Source organism: Marmota monax, unplaced genomic scaffold (assembly GCF_021218885.2).
Source record: "Marmota monax isolate L192 unplaced genomic scaffold, Marmota_monax_Labrador192_F-V1.1 WCK01_AAM20220418_F8-fsc00834, whole genome shotgun sequence".
NCBI lineage: Eukaryota > Metazoa > Chordata > Mammalia > Rodentia > Sciuridae > Marmota > Marmota monax.
The window spans coordinates 76107-102143 of NW_026694919.1; the positions used below are offsets into that span (position 1 = coordinate 76107).

The 26037-nt window shown below is 33.9% G+C and overlaps 1 long non-coding RNA gene across 3 annotated transcripts; it reads left to right on the forward strand.

The window, feature by feature from the left end:
• Positions 1–423: 423 nt before the first annotated feature.
• On the forward strand, positions 424–24596 carry LOC124081084 (uncharacterized). Of its 3 annotated transcripts, none has more exons than XR_009225198.1 (3): positions 424–558; positions 16306–16428; positions 21245–24596. It is a non-coding gene; the product is annotated as an uncharacterized LOC124081084 (long non-coding RNA). The 3 variants fall into 3 exon arrangements; XR_006847942.2 differs by lacking the exon at positions 21245–24596 and adding an exon at positions 19062–20203; XR_009225199.1 differs by lacking the exon at positions 424–558 and adding an exon at positions 10244–10327.
• Positions 24597–26037: the final 1441 nt, after the last annotated feature.

Consider the following 26037-nt stretch of genomic DNA (forward strand, 5'->3'; position numbering starts at 1 on the left):
ATTCGGTGCATGAGTATAAACATCTGACAAAGGTGAACAGAAAAGAGTAGGATGCATTTGGAGTATATTTAATAGGCCTTATAGAATAGGAGCCTGATGAGGGAATAGTTGAAGTAGGTGGAATGAGAGTTTAGCAAACAGACAGTGAAGGGGAACTGAGAGATTTTAATGACTTAAAAACTGTATCAAGACAGCATTTGTGAGATGTTGCAACAAGAGTTAGAATAGAGAAAGAATGCACTCAACCCCTAAGCGTAGCATATTTTGCAATGTTCTTTGAACCTACTAGGTTATCAACTAATGCCAGTGAACTGATGAAACATTTAAAGTGCATATTATGTTTGTTTTAGTCAGTTCTTCTGTAACTGAAAGATCTGACCTGAACAATTATAGAGGAGGAAAACTTATTTGAGGGCTCACAGTTTCAGAGGTCTTAGTCCATAGAAGGCTGGTTTCATTTCTTGGGGCTCCAGATGAGGCACAGCATCATGGCAAGAGAGCATGGCAGAGGGAATCAGCTCACATCAGGAAGCAGAGAGCACAGACTCCACTCTCCAGGTACAAATACATACCCCATAGTCACACCCCCAATTAACCTCACCTGCCTCCAGTTACCACTCAGTTAATCCCACCAGGGATTAATTCAATGATTGGGTTAAGACTCTCACAATCCAATCATTTCTCCTCTGAATTTTCTTGCATTGTCTCATATGTGAGCTTTTGGGGGACATCTCATATCCAAATCATAATAATGTTGAATGAAATAAACTTTGAATTTAGGTCACATAATCAAAGCATTGGCACTGAAGAACTCACCTCTGTGCTCTTCAGTTCATACATTGCTGGGGCAAGACACAGCTGATAATTGGGCACATTAATCTTTTGGTGACAGGCTGCTGTTACTTAGCACTTATTGTGTCTCCAAAGAACCATTCACAGCTGTGAGTTCATTCTCTCACAATAAAGAGATATGAGATAAATAAACTCTTGTATTATAAGGTCTATAATTTTCTTGGAAATAACTTGTAAAATAATGCTCATTGGTCTAAAGAAAGAAGATTAAGTCTTCCTAAAATGTTCACAAATGATGATTTCATCTTAATGAGAGGAAGTTTGGAAAAGGAAATGATGTCTAAGTCAGGACACATGTAATTTGGACCTATTAATCACTATTTATATAACATCAAGCAAGTTCTCACTGTTTCTGGGTTACATTTTTTTCACTGAGAAAATAAAATACCTATAAGTAATGGTGAGATTGGTAGGAATAAGAAACTAAAGTGAGAAATAGGTTTAGACAGTGAATAATTTGCAAATGTCTTTAAGCAAATGTCTAATTTCAACTGTCAGTTCTATGGTTGTTATCACAGACAGCAGTAGACATAAGAAAAAAGAACACAAACTTACACATTGGGCTTAATTGAAAAATAGTAGGAAAGAGCTCTAAACTCAAATAATTGCCAACATTAACAAACCACAGTATTAACTACTCAAGTATTCCCCTATAAAATGCAAAGACTACTGGGAATGGTAAGAGAGAATGCCAGAGTTGATCTACTGCTCTTTGGTCTAAACTCATTTATAATTTTCACTTATTTACTTGAAGCAACTACTTAATATACATAGTTTTCTTTAAAAGTGTGTATCAAGGAGTTGGACAGATATTCAGCCAGAGAAGCTGTAGATATTTTCACCAAGTATCACAAAGTGTGTTAGGGAAACAATACTTGTTCATAAATAGCTATAATTCAAGGTGGAAAACTGTAAGAAGACACTTCAAAACATGGAAAATCATACATGGTTCTGTCTTGTGTATCTACTTGAAAAATGCTAATATCTATCCATTTATACACCTATGTAGATAGGCAGATATAGATATATAGATAGAGATATCAACAGCATAAACTCACCAGTAGATAAAAAGGGCAATGTATCATAACCGAGTCAGGTTCATTTCAATGAGTGAAATGTGGGTTTGCATCAGAAAATAATGCAATTCACCAAGTAATTAAATTAGTGAAACAAACAGACAAATACGACGTGAAACTCTAAATAAATTGTATAAATTAGTAAAAAATTAATAAAATATTATATAAATAACACTGTTCTCATAAAGGGGTTATTGTTGGAGCCGTGGCAAATGTCTGTAATGCCAGCAACTCAGGAGGTTGAAGCAGGAGGATCACAATTTCAAGGCCAAACTTGACAATTTGGGGGGATCCTGTCTCAAAATCTAAAACAAAGGGCCAGGGGGCTGGAGATGTAGCTCAGTATTAGAGCACCTCTGGGTACAATCCCTAGTGATACCCTCCCACACAAAAATATATGGTCAACATAACTACCCTAACTGTTGTCTGCTATTGTGATCTTCTTCCAAAGAAAACAGTATGGAAAGGAAGCTGAAAAAGAGTAGCATTATAAAAGGAACTTGACACACGCTGGCACCCAGGCAAGCAGGTTAGGATCGTCAGTGGGGAGTTGTTTTGTTAATTAAAGATTTCTAGCTTTTAGACAAATTCTTATGTGTGATTTTTCGAGCCCAACCACAGGCAAGTACAAAACCTTTATCTGGCAGTCCTGAGGGGCAGCAGCTGTCCTCCTCACAACAAATCAGGCACAAATAGTGTCCTACACAATCTCCAAGGGAAGTGGACAAGGACTTAGGAGTCCTTGACTGGCCATCTTATACATACCTGCTTTTGTAGTCCAGGGAACTCCATTTGAAGATTTCCTGAGAAGGAAACCTTGAAAACAACTTTTCCATTCTGACTCAATATTTTTCACTCCCAGCCTACGGCTTGCCCTCAATCCTTGAGCCTCTCCCTCTGTAAAATTACAGGAGCATTTTATTTGGGGCTCCTAGGCAGAAAAGTGATCCAAATGCCTGTTGTGATCTCCCTGACTCTTAACCAGTGAACTAATCCATGAGGTAAATGGAGCAGTTACACTTTCTCTGATTTAGCACCTTGCTTATAGCATCACAGAAAGTGATTAAAGCCTTTCCTGGTACTTTCATTTCAGGCATGTTTCTTTAATTGGCTCCCCAACACCTGGCAGCTCAGCTCTCTTTCCAGCTCCACTGAACTACACACCAACAGTATGCATCCTTGATATAATGAGCTGAAAATGGCACCCTACATCTGTATTCTTTAAATGAGAATTTGTTCCCATTCATTTATTTATGTCTTTTCTCCTCATTATATGAAAAATGATGAAATAAATGTCAGACATTCTACAAAATACCTAACTTGTATTCTCAGAACTGTCAATGTCATTAAAAAGAAGGAAAGTGTGAGAAATCATACCAGTGAAAAGAAACCTATGGAGACATGGCCTCTAAATGAAATGTGGCATCCATGAAAAGGCTCTAAAACAGAAAAGCATCACCAGGTAGAAACTAAGGATCTCCAAATGAAGAATGAATATGAATATAGATAACAGAAAGGCATCAACATTAACTCATTAACTGAGATACATATACCATAGTAATGAGGATGTTAATACTATGTGGTGTATGGGAAAACATGTACTACCTCCCCCCCCCCTTTTTTTTTTCTGAAAAACTATCCTCAAAAAAATATTTAAAAAAATGAAATGAGTGAAAAACTTGTTCCATGATTTCATCATCACAATAATTGACGAATTTATTAATTATATAGATTAAAGAACACAGTGGGGAAAACAAAAACATTAAAAGTCTTTCTTGTTTGACTCAGTGGTGCAGGCCTGTCATCCCAGTGATGTAGGAGGCTGAAGCAGGAGGATCACAAATTTGAGCCAGCCTCGGGAGGCTCTAAGCAACTTAGCAAGACACTGTCTCAAAATAAAAAATCAAAAGGGCTGGGATGTGACTCAGTAGTAAAGCACTCCAGTATTTAATCCCTCATACCGAAACAAACAAACAAAAAAGTTAAGTCTGTGAAAGAATAATGCAGTTGAAAAACTTTGTTTGGCTAATAAATAAAAAATGACTTATTATATCATAGCAATAAAAAGACATGACTACAGATTTTAAAAACTTAAATTACAATGAAAGGAAAGTATAAACAATTTAATGTCAATACATTTAATATTAAAGTAGTAATCACAAAAATACAAATAACAATAAATGCTGGTAAGGATGTGACTTATAAATTATTGGTGGGACTACAACTTAGTACAATCATTTTGGAAAGCAGTTTAAAGTTTCCCCAAAAGGCTAGGAATGGAATTTCCAAATGATCCAGCTACCCACTCCTTGGCATTTATCCAAAAGAACTCAAATCAGCATACTATGGTGATGCATGCATACCCATGTTTATAGCAGCACAATGCACAGTAGTCAAACTATGGAACTACCATGTGTCTGTCAATGGATCAATGAATAACGAATATGTGATATACTTACACAATGGAATTTTATTCCATCATAAAGAGGAATGACATGAATTGAGTGTCAACATACTTTATATACAAACAGAGATACAAAAAAATGTGGTATAAATGTTTATTAAGAATTGTAATGCAAAAAAAACCAACACATGGATAAAGGCAAAAAAAAAGAAAGAAAGAAAGAGTAGCATTACCTTACATTAGGTAGAGGGAAATGAAAAGAGGGGAAGGTAGGGGATGTGGTGATAAGAAAGATAGTAGAATGAAACAGACATTATTACTTTATGTATATATGTGACTGTATGACCAATATGATTCTACAATATGTATACTCAGAAAAATGAGAAATTATATCCCATCTATGTATGATATATCAAAGTATATAAGTGCATTCTACTGTCATGTATAACTAATTAAAACAAACAAATAAATAAATAAAGGAATGAAATTATGTTATTTTCTTTTAAATGAATGAAACTGGAGAACATCATGCTAAGTGAAATAAACCAGAATTGGAAAGTCAATGATCAAGTTTTTCTCTTATATGCAGAAGCTAGAGAGAAATAAGAAATTTTAAAAGTTGAGGGGAATCTCATGAAAATAGAAGGGAGAATAGTGAAATAGAGAAAGAAAAATGAGCAGGAGGAAGAAGTGATGGAAAAGGGTAGGAACAGCAGAATAAAATTAACCAAACTTTGTCATGGAATGTATAAACAGATCAAAATGTATTCTACTTTTAAATAGAACTATAATGCACCAATTGGGGGAAAAAAAAATCAAGGCCAGGTTTGATGGTGTTTGCCTGTAATCCCAGCAGTTTAGGAGGCTGAGCAGGAGGATCTTAAGTAAAAAGACAGCTTCAGCAACTCAGATCCAGTTGCAAAGTAAAAAATAAAAAAATACGAGGGGGATGTGGCTCAGTGGTTAAACACTCCTGGGTTCCATCCCTGATTTAAAAAAAAAAGTTAAAAAAATATCAATATAAATTGGAATTCCTTAAAAAATAATCCAAGTCCCTCAAACAGCCAGAAGAGTTAGAAAAATGGAAAAGGCCTAGATCTATTAAGTAACTAGAATATCCAACTTAAAAGCACTCCTCAAAGAAAGGCCCTTTCATCAATGATTTCACAACTGAAATCCTTTAAATATGTTTAAATGGTAAAAAAAAAAAAAAAAAAAAACTTTTCCATAATTTTGTTTCAGAAAAAATAAAAAGATTTAAAGCTCCATATGATCTGTGAATTCAGGACAATATTAAAGTTAAGTGCAAGGGAATAATTCCAGAAAGGAAAAGGTTAGATCAACACCTCCTGGAAATTAAAAAAATCCTAAGTAAAAATATTATTTTATTCAGTTTAGCAATAATTAATAATAGGTTCTGTCCAGGAATATGTTAGTTTAAAATTTAAAACCAATGAATATAATTTATCATCCTAATAGAAAATAAAAGAGAAGCATAGTAGCACTTGAATATGCAATTATATCAAATAACATTCACAAAAAAAGAAACTCCGGGGCTGGGGATGTGGCTCAGGCAGTAGTGCGCTTGCCTGGCATGAGTGCGGCCTGGGTTCGATCCTCAGCACCACATACAGACAAATATGTTGTGTCCGCCAAATACTAAAAAATAAATATTAAAAAAAAATCTCTCTCTCCCTCTTTCTTAAAAAAAAAAAGGAAACTCCTTGCAAATAATAAATAGAACAAATATTCTTAATCTGATGTATAAATTTACACATATTAATGGAGATCCTCACCAGCAGAAGAAATCAAAGTTAAAATTATATAAATTAGAAAAAATATATATTTTTAAATAAATTTACAGTTAAAATAATTATACAGACTAATAAAATCTTCATATAAATACTAAAATTAGCATTTTCAAAAGGTAACTGAGTATATGATTGGGTTTATTTTAATATATTAGCAACAAATAAATAAAAATTTTAAATTAAAAACTAAAAATCATTTATGATAGATTTAAAATAATCACAAATAAGAATAAATACAGGTGAAAAAAAAAGAATAAATACAGGTGAACACCATGATACATACCTGTAATTCAGTGACTCTGGAAGGTGAGGCAGGAGGATGCCAAGTTCAAGGTGAGCTTCAGCAATTAAGAGGGACTCTGCCTCAAAATAAAAAGCAAATAAACAAAAAAAGGTTGGGAATATATCTCAGTGGTAAAATGCCCCTGATTTCAATCCCTAGTACTAGGCATTAAATTAAAAAAAAAGAATAAGTCTAATGACAGATATGTAACACTTCACAGACAAAAACAAAAACAAAATCACCACTTGTATAATATCTGGAGAAAATAAGGAAAACCCACATAAAGTCAGGTGTATTCAATGTTAATCAATTATTCAATAATTTAAAGACATCAGTTCTCCACTCATTTATAAATTCAATGTAGTCCCATCTGAAACTCCAGAAGGTATTTTTTTTCTTTGTAAGTTGATGAACTGGTTCTATAATTTATTTGGAGACATAAAAAGATAAGAATGGCCAACATAATCTTAGCAATGAATCTGAAAGATTTTGAGTCACACCCTGGCATGGTGACACATGCCTGTAATCCCAGGAATGGTACATTATCAACTCTATTATTTAAGAAGACAAATTCACCAAGGTACAGATACAGTTCTATTAATAAAGAAGCTAGTAATTAGGCAGAATGATGTAGCTCAGAAACTGACAGACTGAAGTATAAGTTTCTTTGGGGAAAGGGATGAAAGAGCTGTAATTTCCAACAGTGGTGTTATAGAAAGCCTTGTCCCCAGTGCCAATCAATAATGAGGACACAGTTTTGAGTAAATGGAAAAAGAAAGGCAATTCTGTTCCCCTCTCCAGGTTAGGGATGGGGAGAGGGAGACAAAGAAAAGGAAATATGTCTTTTTAAAAATAAGCCTCAATTATTCAATGCATGAAGTGGATCACTGTTACGTTGGTATTTGAGCCAAACCAATCTATTGCTTGCATTTTATTTTAGTGTATCATCATGGGGAATGAGAGGCACACTTTCACTTTCTCATTAATTTCACTTTTGTCCCTGTATAGTTTTCTCATAGAGCACAAAGTATCACATTTCTGACAGCAAACAATTCTTTTTTCTTTCTTTCTTTTTTTTTTTTTTTTTTGGTACTGGGGATTAAACCCAGGGCATTTTACCACTGAGCCCCATCCCCAGTCCTTTTAAAATATTTTATCTAGAGACAGGGTCTTGCTGAGTTCTCAGGGCCTTGCTAAATTGCTGAGGCCCGCTTTGAACTCACAATTCTCCTACCTTAGCCTCCAGAGCCATTGGGATTACAGGAGTGCACCACTGCCTAGCAGCAAAGGTTTATCTCCCTCCTTTTTCCTGAAAAAAAAAAAAAAGACAGGTGTTATTTGGAATATCTTTGAGTATAAAAATGACAACTCCAATTTGGATTTCTGGTATGATTATGTCATGTGAATTCAACAAAAATGTGTCGTTCAAAAGAAAATCAATGATTAAATAAGTTATTGTAGTTATGAATTCCATCTTATTGAATATCCTATTGAAATTTATTTTCCTAGCAAATAAATCTATTTTTCTTCTGTCCTTGGTGGAGTTTTTTCTTTATACAATAACCCTGACACTTCCTGTTGAATATGGCTTCTGATCTGAGCTGGAAGGTCTGGGGACACCCATTTCTGAGACAGGACCTGAAGCAACCAACATATTTCCCTCAGGGCTCAATCCTAGGTGTCCCCGAAAGCCAGTGCTGCTCCAACTACATCACTGGCCAAAACCATGCTAAGGTTCCTCTGACTCTACTATAGACAGGTTTATACCTGACCAGAGCCCCCTGGTTTCCCTTTCCTCAGACATTTAGTTTAGATAATTTACAATTGCAAATTCTTTCTCTGCCCCTTTGAGGTGCAAAACTCCCAGACTTTCACTAGATTACAATCCCTGAAAGCTTTTTCTCAAGCCATCATTTTGAAATAAAATCAGGATCCCTATCTCCCAGTTTCTGTGGAAAGGCAGAAAGTTGCATCAATTAGCAAACAATAAAGGCCTGATCACACTGAGAAGCTTTTCTCTAATGTCTCCCAGTACTTTTCCACTAGCTCACCTGAACACTTAAAAAACGGTCTCACCTTCTATTTTGGTGAAGTTGAGTTCAATCTCACTCCCGTCTTTCAACAATCTTGAACCATTTGTTTTGCCTGTTAGCTCTGTCCAGTATAATTTTTTTCTTTTACATCTCACTGTCCTTATCTTCCAGGTGTGAGTTCAGTGTAGGTCTCAGCCTTCACTTTAATGATCAAGAACTTGACAAGGATCCCAAAATAAAAAGCCTTTATGTCTCCTTTCTAATGATTACATAGAGCCCTAGATGACAGGGGATCAATATGACATTCATATTTTTATTGAGGAGTGGAGTGTATTTATACACATTGGTCCTCTGTGTAATCACTGATAAGGAAAAAAAATCATGAATGATAGAAGAGGAAGCTAATATTTATAATGAATATATCATGTACCAGGCATTCACACTGCTATTTTTTATATAAATGTTCTTATTTAACCCTTAAAACCCCACAAGAGAGAAATTATTATCTTTATTTTGCTGATAAAAACATAGTCATATAAAAGGAAAAGTATGGCAGAAGCAAAATTCTCACCATGGCTGGATGACCAAAATACTTGAACTTTTTTTTTTTTTAATTCCAGATACTTTTTTTTGTATTTGATTCAGAAATGTATTTAACCTGGATATTCTTGTCAGTTATTTAAATATGCCAGTCATTATTAATATTCCTGGGAATAGGAGATCCTCAGACTGAAAAAGAGGGGAAAAAATTGAAAGAAGAAAACTGTTCAGATAGCCAAATCTTTTTATTTATCTAGTATTTTTCAAATTATTATTTTAAAACACTTAGTGACATTTTTCCCACAAAGTTTTGGAAGGCAAAGATGAGGAGCAGAGAGAAAATGGGACTGACAAGTTAGAAGTCATCATATTTAAATCTTGTAATTAGAAGAAATTTCTCCAACATGACCCACACTATTGGAAAGCAGTCATTCTTAATTTCAGAACTAAAAGTTCTCATTGCCTCACAGAGGTGCAAATAATGGATATGAACGTGTGGTGACCAAGGAACATTTATGTATAAAATACCTCCCAAGCTTTCTCCCCACATAGCCACAAGAATAATGATCTCATTAAAATTTCTGGAAATCTCGGGCTTAAGTGCCAGTATTTATCAATGATAACATTAGGTTATCATTAGGAATCTTGGAAATCTGAACTTAGAATAGCATCTCATTGTGCTGTATGTTAAGGAAAGCAAAAGTGGGGAGTAAGATTTAAAAATTAGGTCAGTCCAAATCCAGGATTGACCTCATCTTCTTTGTGAAGGCATTATTCTGTCTTTATGTGGAGTTTACAACTTATAGGGTAGATTCTCATTCATTTGAACTGTGTCCTTTTCACAACAATTGGTTCAAGAATGAGTATATAATTCCTACTGCTCTTTTTTAAAGTAAATTTCCTTCTCATTGCAATGTAGAAACAAACTTGTGTTCTAAAGATTTAAGGTTTAGGATTACTGTACCCAAGAAAGATGACACAGAGCAGTTGAGTGATCCCTGTATGGAGTGATGAACTGCTATGTAGGTAATCCGGAGGGAGTGGAGCCCAGAAGGCAATGCTGCTAGAGTCCCCAATCAGGCTCTTTCTGATTTATACCTACTTTTATACCTACTTCTCTACTCATCATTTACATTACATTTACACCTTTTACTGAAAACCGTTTTGAGACCAGGGCAAAGGACAAGTAGCTAGTAATAAAAAAAAAAAAAAAAAGGAAATGGGTTGATTGCACTTCCCCAATCCCTTGCTAACAGTTTCCAGGGGAGGGAAGGATCACACTTTCCAACATCCCTGGGACAGCTGTCTTCCTGCCTTTTGGCCACCAGGTAAGCAGGATTGGGGAGGGGCCATGAGAAGAAAGGAAACCTGAAATCAATAAAAAGGGTGGGACACCCCACTCACTCCCTTGGCACCATCTCTATGGGTCCCCTCCTATCCGGAGGAGCCCCCCACCCTCTCTCTCTCTTCCCTATCCCTTAAATAAACTTGTTTTATTGCCTCAGCATTTCTAAGATGTTTAATCTTGAACACCAGGGATATGAGGACCCAATCCTGATTTTTCAAAACCGCTTTCAGTTTGATTCGGGTTTTCTCTTTTTGGATCTAAAAGCAATACTTAAACAATGCTAGCTTCATTTTTAAAAAGCAGACTAGGAAAAAAATAGGGCTCTTCAGAGAAAAATCACAATGAGTGAAGCACAGTACTGACAGGGTTGGGCCTGTTTCAGAGGCTGGGTTTTGGGATGGATAGGCACCCGCAGAAACTGGGTGACATCTCTTGTATCTGTACACTCCTGAAGGAAGCCAGTCTTGAAAAAAATGAATGGGCTCTGAAACACTGCACTGGAAGGGCTCTACCTAAGGAAAGAAAGTGAGTTCATCACTGACTCGAGAGAGGGAATACCAGAGATGTGAAAAAGGTTTGGTCTTGGAATTAACAAGATCCTGCCAGTGATGTGGAAATCAGTGGACTATGGTAGGATCAGCATGTACTATAAACAGTACAGTCACTGATCTGTGACCAGCAAAGCAACAGAAGCCAGAGAGACAGTTGACCTGCTTAAGGCAGCTCTGATTCAGTATCTGGCAGATACTGAAAACACAAGAGGAAAATTTCCATTGACTAAAGACCTTGAAAAGTATGGCCTACAGGGGATTCTAGTTGGTTTTAAGTCTCCTTGGCTTCTTAAAAGTATTAGGAGAAAAAAGCCTGGGAAGGCCTAAATTTATCATTCTTCTAGTGGCAAGTGTGTGTGTTCACCAGCTGAGAGGTCAGAGTGCTTGGGACGAAATTACTCAATGTCTTCATATTTCACTTCCCACTTAGCAAGACACTAAGCTTTCAGTTGTGCAATACTTGAAAAAAATGCCATTATTAAATGTATCAAAGGATTAGACATTTATTATTACCAACTACAACAGTAAAAATGGAGCAGCCTAGTAATCAAGTGACCTAAATGTTATATATAAATTTGAGAGCCATAAAATTTTAGATTTTCTGATTTCAACTTGTTAATCTTCCAAGTGAAAATATTTCCATATTTTCTATAAATAATAGAGAAAATACCTTCAAGCACTGGCTCATCTACACTATTTCAAATCTTGAGAAATATCTTTCCTTGAGATGCTTATTGGGAAAAAAAAAAGAACGAAAGAAAATAACCCAATTAAGCATGTAAGAAGTGATTTTTTTGCATAATTTCTAATCAGCAGGTACTGCTAAAAATTGTTCTACTCTGATGAATGGTTCCTTCTTTTAGACTAAAAATGCAAAATTTTTCAACTAGAAAAGATAGGTACCTTCTTGTGTAGCTGCCTCTTATATTGTAGTTCCATTTATTGAATTAGATTTAGATGCAATTCTGCCCAGGTGGCATGTGTGTAGAGTTATTAGAAAATGTGTGCACTTATTGGATCTTATCACTGACATTTTTTCTCTTCTTCAGATACCAATTTTCTCCATGTATCAATTGTCAAATAAGTTGATTTTAACCAGGCTACAGTGAAAAAAATCATAAAATCTAATTTTAATAAAAATAAGTTATTATATTTATACAGATTAAATATTGGAGTCACATTTTAGTTCCTCAAAATATGTGAAAATTGTCTTGTATAATTTTTGTATTTGTCAAGAGACTAACATTATATTATCTTCTTTATTTAATGTAGCATAGAAGACTACATGAGAAATGCTAAAACTGGAAACTAAAAAAAAATTACTAGTTGGGCTGGGGCCATAGTTCAGTGGTAGAGATCTTACCTACCACTGGTGAAGCACTGGGTCTGATTCTCAGCACCACATAAAAATAAACAAATTAAATAAAGCTATCATGTCCATCTACAATTAAAAGTAAATCCAAAAAATAATAATTTGCTAGATATTCATAATTTCACTTGACATGCTTCTTTTCACAAGATACTTTGACTATATGAAAGTATTTTACTTGCTTTAGGACATACAAAAACTACCTTTGCTCTTATAGCTTTAGGTAAGTATTTGCTTACTCATCTTCATTTCTTTAATAAAAATGAGAAACTTAATCATTTGTAGAATTCTGCCTAATGCCAAACTCCTACTGATATAATCAATTGTGTTTTAGGATCTGTTTTAGTCAGTTTTTTGTTGCTGTTACTGAAAAACCTGACAAGAATAATTTTAGAGGAGGAAAATTTGTTTGGGTGCTGATGGCTTCAGAGGTCTCAGTTCATAGACAGCTGGCTTTATTTCTCCAGGCTCTAGGTGAGGCTGAATATCACACCAGGAGGCAAAGAGGAAAAATTCTGTTCCACAAAGACAAAATATATACCCCAAAGGGACACCTCCCAGGGACTCACCTCCTCTAGCCACACCCTACCTGCCTACAGTTAACATCAATTAATCCCTATCAGGGGATTAATTTACTCATTGGGTTAAGGCTCACAAAACCCAACCATTTCACTTCTGAACCTTTTTGCATTGTCTTACACATGAGCTTTTGGGGAACACATATCTAAAATCTGGAAACACATAACTCAAATCTAGAAGCAATTTAAATGCAGAAAAACAGCAATTATTCACTACATTTGGATCAGAATTCTTGTATAATTTGCTTGTTCAAGTGTCAATGTTCTATGTTCAGTCATCAAATACTGTGGGACACATTATTGACTATTTCTCCCTAAGAAGGGAACGACATGTGTGATATGAATTGTAATGCATTCCTCTGTCATACTTTTTAAAAATAATATAAATAAATAAATAAAAAGAAGGAGGCAAGAGGTCTTATAGAGATAGAGGTCTTATAGGCGATCAGAGTAGGATCAAGAAAGAGGTCATGGGAAAAGTCATTTCAAAATAAGACAAACTAGCAAAACAGGATACACTAGCAAAACAGAATGAATTAGCTAAATCACATCACCACTTAATTAAGAGTGAAGAAAACAGGGGGTCCCGAGTAAAACCCTGAAATGGCTAGATAAGAAACAACCAATCAATTAGCTCAAACTCCCAGAAACAGAAACAAATCAGAATGGGGAGTAGTAAACTTCTCTACAGAAGCCCTAAAAGAGATTGGGCTTAAGACAGAAATGGTACTCCTGCCCCTCCCATGCACTGTGCTGGGAGGTCTGTACTTTCCCCTTCTTAACAAATTTTCTTGTTTGCTTGACTCTGCGCTCAGGATGTTCATTCTTTGAATCCATGGCACATGACCTGATCCAATTTCTGCCAGCAACAATAACACAACTAATAGCACATAAAGGGCTCTGATAAGTCATAAAAAAAATGAAATCTTCCATTTATCTTACTTTAACTCCTTTTTTCCCCAAGTATATGTGGCTTTAAAAAGTCTCCTCCTCGAGCAATATATATTTAAATTATGTAAAAATTTCCACATAATCATCTCTTTAAAATTGTCTCTGAGATAATATTTAGACTGAAATTCTTTAGGTTCTACAAATTTGGACAATATAAAATTTCTTCATTGTTTTAGAGTTCTGTAAGAAGTTGGTTGTAATAACAGTCAGTTCTCAACCTTGGTTATGTGTTTAGTAATAAATAGGTTCACAGTATGGGGACTTGCTCCAGATCCCCGTTTTTAACTATAAAACTATTCCAAATAGAATTCTTTTCCCTTATTGAAAAATAAACATTCTAGAAATGCACTAATCAATCAAGCTTACAGTACAATTTCCTTTCCAAGGGCAGTAGATGATTCTGTATATCACACAATATTTTATTATATCAACTTTAATTAGATTCTATATCAGGAAGTCTATGAAAAAATAATACTGTTTGCCGCAGTCCCTGGGCAAAATAACCAGGAGGTGACAAGCAACTTGAAGGTTGAAGCAAGCGGGGGAACTGCTTTATTGCGGGGAAACTCAGCGGGAACTGAGTGGGAACTCAAGGTAGTGGGAACTCAAGGTAGCGGGCACCCAAGGTAGCGGGAGCCACTTTACTGCGGAACAGCAGAGGTATATATACCTAACTGATTACACACAGCTTGACTCAATTAGCATCATCCAGATACAGCAATCAGCCAATAAGGAATCTCCACCATCTTAATGGCTCGGTGGCATTGCCTCTGGAACCACTCCTCCTGGCAAACTGCCAGGCACCATCTTGACTTGATTTGTGGTCCCCAATAACTGTTAACACCAACGTATTCTCTAACAATGTACAGTCCTTGGCTTGATTTTTTCTCAGACAAATCTATCATGATCAAAGAAACAGCATAACATCCAAAAAGAATTGGCTAATAACAAACTACCAATTAATATTTTCCCCTCAATTCCTTCTTTGTTTATTGAATTTTAAAACTGAAAATGGGCAGTTTTTGAGATTCACTTTAATGTCCTTTGAAAATTCATGTTTCTATACTTTTTAATCATAAGGAAAAACTAAATATTATAGTTCCTTTAAGTCAACACTGACAGATCATTCTTATAAATTTTATTTCTCCAGCATTATAAATATATATTTTATTCTTAAAGAAAAATGGACCATGTCAGCTTTTGAATCTCATGAGCTCATAATTAATTTTTCTTTTGGAGAAAGGAAATTTTTCACTGCTGGCATAGGTATGCTATACATTCGCTGTTAGAGAAATTATATATATTTTTAACTTCTCTATATTTTTATCTTTTCTGTTAGGTTTTCCTCTTTAACAAAGTTTGGTTAATTTCCTTTTTGATGAGGTGACAGTAATTCATACTTGCAAAATTGTTATATTAATTAAATAAAATTTCCACATTGATTTGGTGATCTAACTTTAAATTTGGATCCTAATTGTGACATTTCCACTAAATCAGTAACCTTAAATAAAATGATTCTATACCATAGGTATAGTCTATATTATTGCCACCATCAATTAATAAAACTTACTAGTGGTAAGGTTTCATCTATAAAATCATAGCAAAAGTATTTTATAAGATAATATGTATTTTACACAAATCTGGGGAGGCAGCAAAAAATTTGGGATAAATGTGCTAATGTTGAAAATATGTGATCACTAGACACCATGTTTTATTTAGTAAGAAGAGCTGGCAGGCATGGCTGGAAACATGGAGAAGCTCCATGGGTCAGTGGATATTCTGCTTCATGATATCAGCTGTCCCTACGTGTTGTCTAAGAACTGATGTGCTCTAGCTGACTTGTGATATATAACTACAATGGTGGCTACATTTCTAGAAGTGATAGAAACAAGTATAAATTAGATGTGATCTGAAAGTCTATGAAAATACTGATCAGGTTCTGGGGAATTAGGAAAATTGCAATAATAAGATGATGTGCCAACAGAATTTGAAATAAATATTAACAAAACATACAAAATTTATAAAATTTTCAAATGTATGTTTTTACTGCATACAATATCAATATAACTGGCATATTAATAAAATGACGTATTTGAACTACTATAAAAATGAAAATAATATTTCCACTGAACTATGAATAAAAACAATATATCCCCACAATTTTGAGAAAAAGTCTCCTGGCTTTCTTTTTTCCTCTTAAGAATTTAATACATAGATTAAAAAGGAACTGTTACTTTGATCTCAGACTGCTTTAATTGTGTTTTCTATCTGCAAGCTTATATCATCTAAAAATTTTTTCAATGAGCATTTGTGAATGTATGAATAAATGATTATTTAATTACACTTGAATATATACATGAGTGGGATAGAAATTATTTGTGGCAAGTAATTTGAAATGATTCTAAAATCAGGTCCTAGGGCTGACACATGACACCTTGGGATGTTGGTTAAATTGTTGCTCTTATATATTCATTTTCAAGTTCCTACTTTGCTAAATATTCCTTTTCAGGAAGAATTTGTCTTCAGTTCCTTAAAAGTGCAGCAAGATTAATGGATTCATCAATTCAATCACTAATTCAATAAACACTCTGAGGTCCCTACCAACCAGAACATGTCAAGGCCTGGCTAACAGGTAAGTTTCCCTGAGGTCATGAAAGCAGAATTCCACACTGACCTCCATAATGGAGATCACAAGGTATTCAATGTCTGTGTCAGTTCCTCCTGGTGAATGAGAGGTAGTCACCCAAGACCTTGTTTTTGCAAGAGAATAATGGGAAAAACAAAAAGGCAGAACTTACTGAACTTCCAGTGTAGTATAAGAGAGAGTTATGATAGAAATATGCACAGAAGTGGTAGCTGATGCAATCTAAGGAGAGTATGTGTTAAAGTGTAAAAGGTCGAGGGAAACGGTTACTTATTGGGAAGGCAGAAGTTGGAAAGGGAAATTGAGGACAGTATGCTAGGAAAAGGGGACATAATAAGACAGAGATAAATAATACATAAATAAATGAATAGGTGTATATATATATATATATATGTGTGTGTGTATATATTTCATCCCTCTTGTAGTTTATATTGCTTTCATTATCATCATGTCTTAAAAATCAGTATATAAGTAAATTATCATTATAAATATTTCAAGAATATTGAAAATGGTAACCCAAAAATGAAAAATAGACTTGATTTTACACCCCAGTTTTTAGATAAGATTTAAAAATTTGGTACATGTATTAGTTCTCCATTAATGTTTTATGTAACTATGCACAAACACATATAAATACACAAATTGCATATTTTGAACTGAAAGACTCATATCATATACTTAGTCTGACTTAATTTGTTGACATAACCATATCTTGGAGCATTTACAAGAATGTACACAAAAGGAGGTGCCTACCTCCTTTTCAATGGCTGCATCATTTCCCATAATACAGCTTGGGCATCTATCAGGTTCTCAGAGATGGACATGTAGGTCAATTTTAAGATTTTTATATAATAAACTGAGTTGTAATGAACATTCTTAGATCTAAGTCTCTGAGTTCAAATGTAGACATAGAATTATTTTTATTTCTGATATAAACTACCATTCTAATCGCCATCTAAAAATTTTAAAAACATGTAATCCTAGCAGAAGTTATGCCACTGAATATTTTAATATCCTTCCTGGCACTAGGCATTCTCAGATTTTTACACTGTTGATGTTTGATTCTACAAATCTTTATGCATTTTCTATCTCATATAAATATAAGGCCTTAAAGTCAAATACCTTGTAAGAATCTGGCAAGTAAAATAAACTTTTGAATCAGAATGGAAAATAGCTTAGAAATTTGGAAGAAATATGTTCTGGTTACATTAGATATTAAAATTTAGACTGTTTTGAAAATATTATGTTGATCTTACAAAATAAAACTATAAATATAACTGTGGTCCTGTGGATCATTGATTTGAGGCCTATTGTAAGAAAAGAAGTCACTTGTGAGAAGACACAATCTTTCCTCTTTCCCAACTGAATGACTCTGTCCTTCTCCTTCACGTACACTCAGTCAGTCCTTACCAATAGATAGATTCAGAGATGTGAATGTTGTATCCTATTTTAAGGACTGATGTGTGAGAAAATCACTTTCTATTCTTTAGCATGGGGTGAGATATTTCATACTCTGCAGAAAAGCCATTTATCACATGATAAAAGACAGAGCATTTAAAGGAAATTTGACATGTTTTCTGCTATTTTCATGCAAAATATATGTTTTGCTCCAATATCTCATCTTTAAAAAAGCACCAATTATCTCTCTAGAGAAACCATGAATTTAAGGCTTTCATCCCATTTTCTTCTACCTTTCTGTTCCTTTCATCTGACACATTGCTTAACTTTTTATAACTGGAGAATTTCACATTAAAAACAACTTTTGATTTTACTATGGCAGACATTTAACTTAATATATTTTAAGTGGTAAATGCTCTGCTATGTTAAGCAGACTGTTATTAAACTGAATACTAGGGACTTATTACTATCAAAAAGAAAGTAAGTTCAAAATATTTTTAATTCATAAAACTCTCCCTTTGTCTTTACTATACCCAGTAGGACTACAGTTGGTGACATATCTGATGGCTATGAGCCTGAAGGAGAGTTGGCATATAATAACTAATATTCTTTAAAGATCATTCTGGCTTGCACTTGAAGGCCAATTTGCATATCTGACTACTGAGCTGATGAGGTTATGAAAACAGTCATGATTCTCATCAGAAAAAGAGGGCTGTTAAGTTCTGTAACAAATTTCTTTCAGCTGCTCACTACTCTAGTCTCCTCAGGTTAGCATACATAATACTGTGATAATAAACATTCATGCAGAATGGGTTCTATAACTCAAGCCAAACTCAGCCCCTGGCCAAGTGTTAAGCAAGCCAACTTGGATTGAATAAGCTACCTGGAAAGTTAGTGTAGGTTTCAGAGTCAGATTTATCTGGCTTAGCAATTTATTTGGAATTTTGATAGATTAATTTACTGGGTAATTACTATGACATGCAAACCCTTAATTTCTTAGTAGGCAAAATGGTAATAATGATGCCTATTCCACTGAGTTGCAGTGATCGAGGCGAGGTGAGGTACATCAACAAGCAGCACTCTGTCAGTTCCAGTCACTCAGTGATTCTCATTAGCTGAGAAAAGACATTTATTTATTGTTTGTTTTGCTTTGTCTTCCTCATGGATAACTAAAGTTGGATCAGTTATTCTGGTCCATTAGCCACGTGCCCCTTCTCTTCCAGATCATGCATGAATGGATGGTCTGCTTGAATGTCTGGTCTGTTCCAACAGAGAAGACCTTTCATCAAAAGGCTTTGAAGAATACTCACATCCCCACTGCAGCTTTCACTTGTGCATTTACCACCTCCTGCCTTCCCTTGATGCTCTTCCTGATATCCATCAGTTCACACCATGTCCACTATTCTCATCATTCACTTCAGCTGAGCTTTAGATGATAGTAACACCATTTTCTATAGCATCATGTTGCTCACTAAATTACAGGAGTATTGTGAAGTTGATCAGCTTAAGCTTATTCTCAAGTTCTGCTTGTTTTATTCAACATCTTTCATTTTCCACAAATTCATCTACAGATTGCTGCTGCTCTAATTTGGCATCTCAAAATATTACTCTTCTTAACTGTGTCTTCTAAATATGTTGATTGACTTTTGCTTTACCAGTGGTGAATGCTATGTCTCTACCTGATGTCTCTTGTCCTCTGCCTGAACCTAGAAATCATCTTTACCTTCTGTTCTTTTCTGTTTGTTTGTTGTTTTTTTTTTTATAACTACCCTTCTTAAAAAGAAGTGGTTTAGGTTAGGTTTTTAACACAACTTACATATGAACTAGTTGCAAACCACAGTTTTGATAAACATTCTGTGTTTCAGGAGGCTATAGCAATGGGATTTGTAACTGATTAGCTAATGATCCTGATGATTTCATTGAACATAGAGTCTACTTTTCATCACATAGTGCAACTGTAATTTGATATATTACTCTGCCCAAATAAAGAGTAGAATGTCTACTCTTCTAATTCAAAAGAAGATCCCCACAGACTGAATGCCTGTCAAATATATGATATTCATTATTTTTAATTAACCTGCCAATGTAATGTCAATGTAATTTGGTATTATGTGACCCATGACACTCTTTCCATATGTGTTGTCTTTTAATAGACTTTGGATCATCGTCCTATAGTTTACAAGAATGTCTATAAAACTATTCTGATTGTTCAAATGTATATGTAACTTTCAATAAATATTTAGTTATTTTAAAAGAACATTGTCTTTGAGCATCAATATAGCAAATAGTCTACCACATGAAAAACAATTTCTTAAAAACTGAGGAGACATTGCCTCTGACTTGTTGATCTCCATCTGGCTGAGAAATAAACTATGTCAAGGCCATCTGACTATCAATCTGCCTGGCTCCTCGTCCCTTAGCTGTCATTGCCTACAATCAACTCTCCTAGGACTTCTGAGGATCATTTGCATTGCTAATGACAGAAAAGATCCTCAAAGCAGCTGAAACCCAGATGGCTAGTCAGGTGTATTGAGATAGACTAAAATCCAACTGACTTTGCTACTCATGGAAAAAGTAATATACAGGAAATCAGCCATTGTCATTCAAAGAAATCACCTTCTCATCTCTTTGACTTTATGGTAAATATATCCCAATATCTGCCAGGAGGACTCTACTCCTTGTGTTTTAGAAAACCCAATATTATTCATCCAACAATACATTCTACTCCATTATGTACTACAAATGTAGAAACCACAGAGAGACAATTCAGAGGCTGGCACTTTCATAATGGGGATACATTCATCCCATGGCCATGGCTTTAAGACCTTCAATAACCAGTGAGGGGCTTGGCTATACATCAATATGAGAAAAACGATTGTACAATAAATAATACAGTTGTGATACTACATTACTACTAAACAGTCTGAGATTATTTGTTCTCCAGCAAATCAGTATGCCTTTTTATTTTATTCATTCAAACTCATATACACAATGCTAAAGTTTTACAATTGTAAGGCAACTTTTGTAAAATAATGCATTGATGAAGCCAATGTCTTTGGAACTCAATCTCCTATTTGCAAGCAGCCTTAATTCATAGTCCGCAAAGATTTATTCACACCAGTGGAGCTATATATAGGATTCCTACTGATACTATATGCTGAGTGAATAATAGATTATCTGAAGAACTTTTCAAGAATATTTGTTAATGAACTCTGCCATAAATTAATAAAAACGTGCGGTTACATCCCTCCATTAGCTAATGCTGATGTTGTTATTGTTTAAAGCTCCAGGTGATTTTAAGGTAAGTAGATGTATCATGAACACTTAACAATGTTGTTACTAACAGTGTTAATACTTAACATTGCTAATATTACTAACGATAAATATTGTTGAAAATTTTCCATAGGACAAGAGTTTGAAGTGTCTTCCAGTTATGATGTCTGATAACTGAACTGAGTTGGAATTGTACCAGGCTGAATGTAACAGAATAAAGGGAATATCTTCAGCTAACAAGAACTTCAGAAGTCAGTAGTCCAAGATTAAATCAGAAACTACTCATGTTAATCAAAGCCACAGGATCCCTTGACTTTATCAACAAACAATAGACTGGCTTTTCCTTGTAGACAGTCGGTTTTTCCAGGAAACAAGAAGAAATTAACAGAGTGGTAAGAGGGGTTATATTAAAAAAAAAAAAAAAGCATTTTCACCCTGGAAATTCTCAATTGACTTCTCAGTACCCAGAAAAATAACCACAAAAGAAGTTAAGAAAAATCTAGAAAGTACATTACCATTTCTTTTTCTATTTTGTTAACATTAGTATCATTCTTACTTTGTATCCAAAAAATGATGTTTACTGTTTTTATATACCCAGGTGCCATCTACATCAAAAAGTCAGAAATATTTCTCTTGATGAAATATACTTCTCATCTAAATATAAAAGACAATATATGTAAAATATTTTTGAAGGCTCATTTCCCCAAAAGGAATCATTTTCCATGAAAAATATGATATATAATTTGCTTAATAGCTATGCCAAACATGTGATAAAATTGCACTATCAAGAAAATTTTACAAATGTGATGTCCCATTAATCAACATTTTGATGTGTTTCTTGAGCAGTGCTCACAAAGACTGCATTTTCCTAGACTGGAAAAATCATGCTTATCATGTATACCTGTTTTAAAATTCAGATGGCATTCACTTTGTGTTAAATTCTGAATCTAAAGAGAAAGAGTTCTATTTTTATCCCCCCTCAGCTCAATTATGAATGTAATTGCTCTGGCCATTAACTGTATGATTACATGTGCATCCTTTGTCTTTCATTGCTTGATGAATCTTTTTGACATGTTATTTCAAAAGAAGAATGTACTGAGAGACAAACTTCTCAGGTTGATGTGATCCACTTATAAAAGTTCAAGTTAGTAATGCAGAAGACTTGGGAAATGTTTTATTATTTTTTAAAGGCCCAATCAGGAAACAAAATTCACAAAATATTTAAAAGGAAATACTTAAAGAATTATTAACTCTAAGGAGGTTTTCTATAAAGCAGTAGAGTGCTCTTAAAAAGTACCCCATGGAAAGTATACAAGGAAGAAATCTCTAGGATTGAACTCAGATCTCCTTGGAGAAACTGACTGCAGATCAGTGCATGGCAGAGAAGGTGTTAACACAGGTAAGAACTTTTCTACAGTTGTTGGATAAGTATGAAAAATCCCTGCAGAGTGCAAGAGATAAATAAACATGACTATTACTGACAAACAGGAATTACTCTGAGTTGACAGAAGAGGCAGGTAACCAACCACTGGCTCACTTAGAAGCCTCATTAGTAATTCATTTATAATATACCATTCAATTTCAATGGCAAATAGTGCACAGGACTCCAACTGATACATAATTAGGGTGAGTGGTGCTGATACTGTCCACATATACTACCCCCACTGTCTCTACATGCCAGTCACGTGGAGCACAAAGAAAATAATGGGAATCCAAAAAGGGAACTCCTTCTTCTTGTTGTGTCTATTCAGTACCTACTAATGTCAAAGCTTAGCATCACCAGCTGCAAAGGAGACATTTTTAAAAGGCTCATCTCAATTTTTGAAGAGCAAACAAGGAAGGGTACATTTGTCAATATGTTCATAGCCTACACAGTTCCTATCATCAACCTGGGCCCTAGATGGAAGGTGTAAAAGCTGGGAAAAAGCCAGTAGAGACAAACATACAGCTTTAAAATGCATGATGTAAGTGCTACTGATTTATCTTTAATTAAACAAAAATTGCCTCCAGAATTTACTTTAAATTTGATTTTTTGTCATTTTCAGCATATATTTGTTTACTTGTTGACAGAAAATGAAAATCTTATCTTGGTCATTAAAACCCATTGACTACTCCTTTCCTAATTAAATAAATTCAGCATTCAAACTTATAGAGATGCAAATAGCACAATAGAAAAAAATAGCATAATGCAATAAAAACAATATAAAATAGTAACACTTTTGTCAGTAATGTTGGTAGACTTTATCATAGGGCAATTATTGATTAATTTGCACTTAAAAACAATATAAATTAATAAATTGTTATCCCTAGACATTTATGTTTAATAGCAGTATGTTTACTGAAAACAGATTTTGGGCTAGCATAGAGCATCTTTTAACCTGAAGAGAGGACTGAGTACTAAAAAAAGTTAAATAATCCCTTATATATCATGACTTCTATGTATCTCTGTATTGATAGAGAAACTTTTTAAAAAATGAACTGGGTTACATTTTCCCTTTTTGGAACTATCTAATTACTTTTGAGTACAATAACTCTTTAAACTCAAAGCAATTGCTTATCTTGCCATAAGTGAGTTTTTAATAGTATTTGATAAAAATGTAAAACTCTGTCACTTTTTCTCTAGAATTCAAATATACATCTGAATCGTTAGCATTGATAAGCTTATGCTTAGGTCTCAGAGCTCAGAGATGTGCCCTGTGGGCTGGGACCTATCTTTGAGGACTGGGAACTGACATTTGTATTAACGTCTTTTGGGGGAGTCGAGTTAAGTCTTTTCTGGAAACATTGGGGAATTGCAAAATGAATCTTACTACCACGGGAGAGAATTGCCACTGTCAGCATTAAGAAGATTGACAGAGTGACTCTCAGAGTAACAGGACACAAACAAGCAGAAAAATATGGGAATCAGCAATCCCTTCTTTCTCCTCCAGATTTGCAGTATTTCTGTGGTTCTCACTATAAGCAGAGTTTAACTTACAGACTGATGGGAAAAGAAAACTACAATTTCTGAATTTTAAATCCCAGCATAATATATTAAATTATAGATGTCTAAGTCTGGAGCTGAGAGACAATATCTTAATAATTACCACAGATTGTCTTAGAATTTGACTTGCTCTTTTATAATTCAACTGAATATTACTGCTTATTATAGAAATGTCATTATTCCCAATTTGCATATGTAAGTATTGACTCTCAATATTTAAGTGTTCCATCCTGGCATGTCTGCTATAATGAACTTCAAATTTGAATGCAGTGTTTTCTCTTTCCATCTATTTATCTTCAAGCTGAAAGCCTTGATATTGCTGTTATCTTGAATGTTGTTACCTCCTTAACTTTAACTCGAGATTCTCTCAAAAACTTTGGGCATCTTTAGCATTATTCAATTCCTCAAATGTTTAAAATATCATGAATGAACTCTATCATTCATGAATGTTTTTTGTGGGAGAAATTTTAATTATAATTTCATGTCATTTATGAATATATTTATATATACACATAGTTCATACACATATCACTTATATATACCTAAACAGAAGTATATATTATGGTTTTATATATATATATATATATATATATATATATATATATGAAACTGGGTTTTCTAATTCTTATGTCAATATCCCTGTTTCATTTGTCAGGCATATTCATATTTTTGTAAATATATGATACTTTCTGTAAAGTTTAAAACATCCTTTCAGTATGCTCTGTGGTCATGATCCTTTACTTCTGATACTGGTAATCCATGCCCTCTCTTCATGTTATTGGTTCAGAATAACCTTAATATCAAAGCTTGGGAAGGACTTTTATACCCAAGTTAAATGATGGAAAAACCCTTCTTGTAAACGTAGACATAAAACATTAAACACTATCATAGCAAATCAAATCTAGTAATATAAAATGTAGATGATGTCAAGTTTATTAATTCAAAGATCTATCGTATTACTTAATCATAAAATGATAAAATTAATTCACCACCTTAATAAAACCAAGCAGAAAAATGATATTATTTAAACAAATGTGTGTAAACATTTTATAAGATTTTACATATATCCAATTTGAAGTAAAACTCAATAAAGTAAGAATGAGAGATTTTCTTTAACCTTATAAAGAATATATCTTAAAATTTGCAAAAAATATAATATTTGTGAAATAGTTTAAATATTTTTCCATACATTGAGAACAAAATGGCTATATCTGCCATTTCTTTTAACCAACATTGTGCTTGAAGTTACAGATAATGTTATATGATGACCAAAATAAATTTTAAAATATAAACATTGAGAAGAAAGAAATAAAAGTGATTAATTCATAGGTAGTATATTTGTATACAGAAGAAATCAAAAGAATCTGTACATAAAACATTATCTATACATAAACCATGTTAAGATGCTAATTTTGAACATTTATATTCCTCATAATAACAATTTCAGGAGGTTTCACCTAATATCAGAATTGATACATAAGTTTAATAATATTTCTCATTTAATATAAATACACCAAAACAAAAAAGAAACCCTATACTTTTAGAACAGTGAAAAGCAAATTAGAAAATAATAGCTGGAAATAGGAAATGCTAATGTACTCTCACACAGTATGGCTATTGTCAATAATAACAACATACCATCTATTTTGAAAAGCAAGTAAAAAGATTTTAAATGTTCACCATAAAGAAATGATAAATTTTTGAGGAAATGAATATGTTTAACCTAATTTAAAGTTTAGATATAAGTAAAATGTGTAGTTGTACCAGAGGATGACCTGGCATCCCATAAATACATATAACTTATATTTTTATGTATCAGTTAAAAATAAATTAACTAAATAAAATTCAAAAACAAAAAGATTAGAAAAAAATATTTCAATTTCTGCCCTCTGAATTGTCTTGTAAGCATTGAATGACTGGGAATAAATATAAAGACTTCAAGG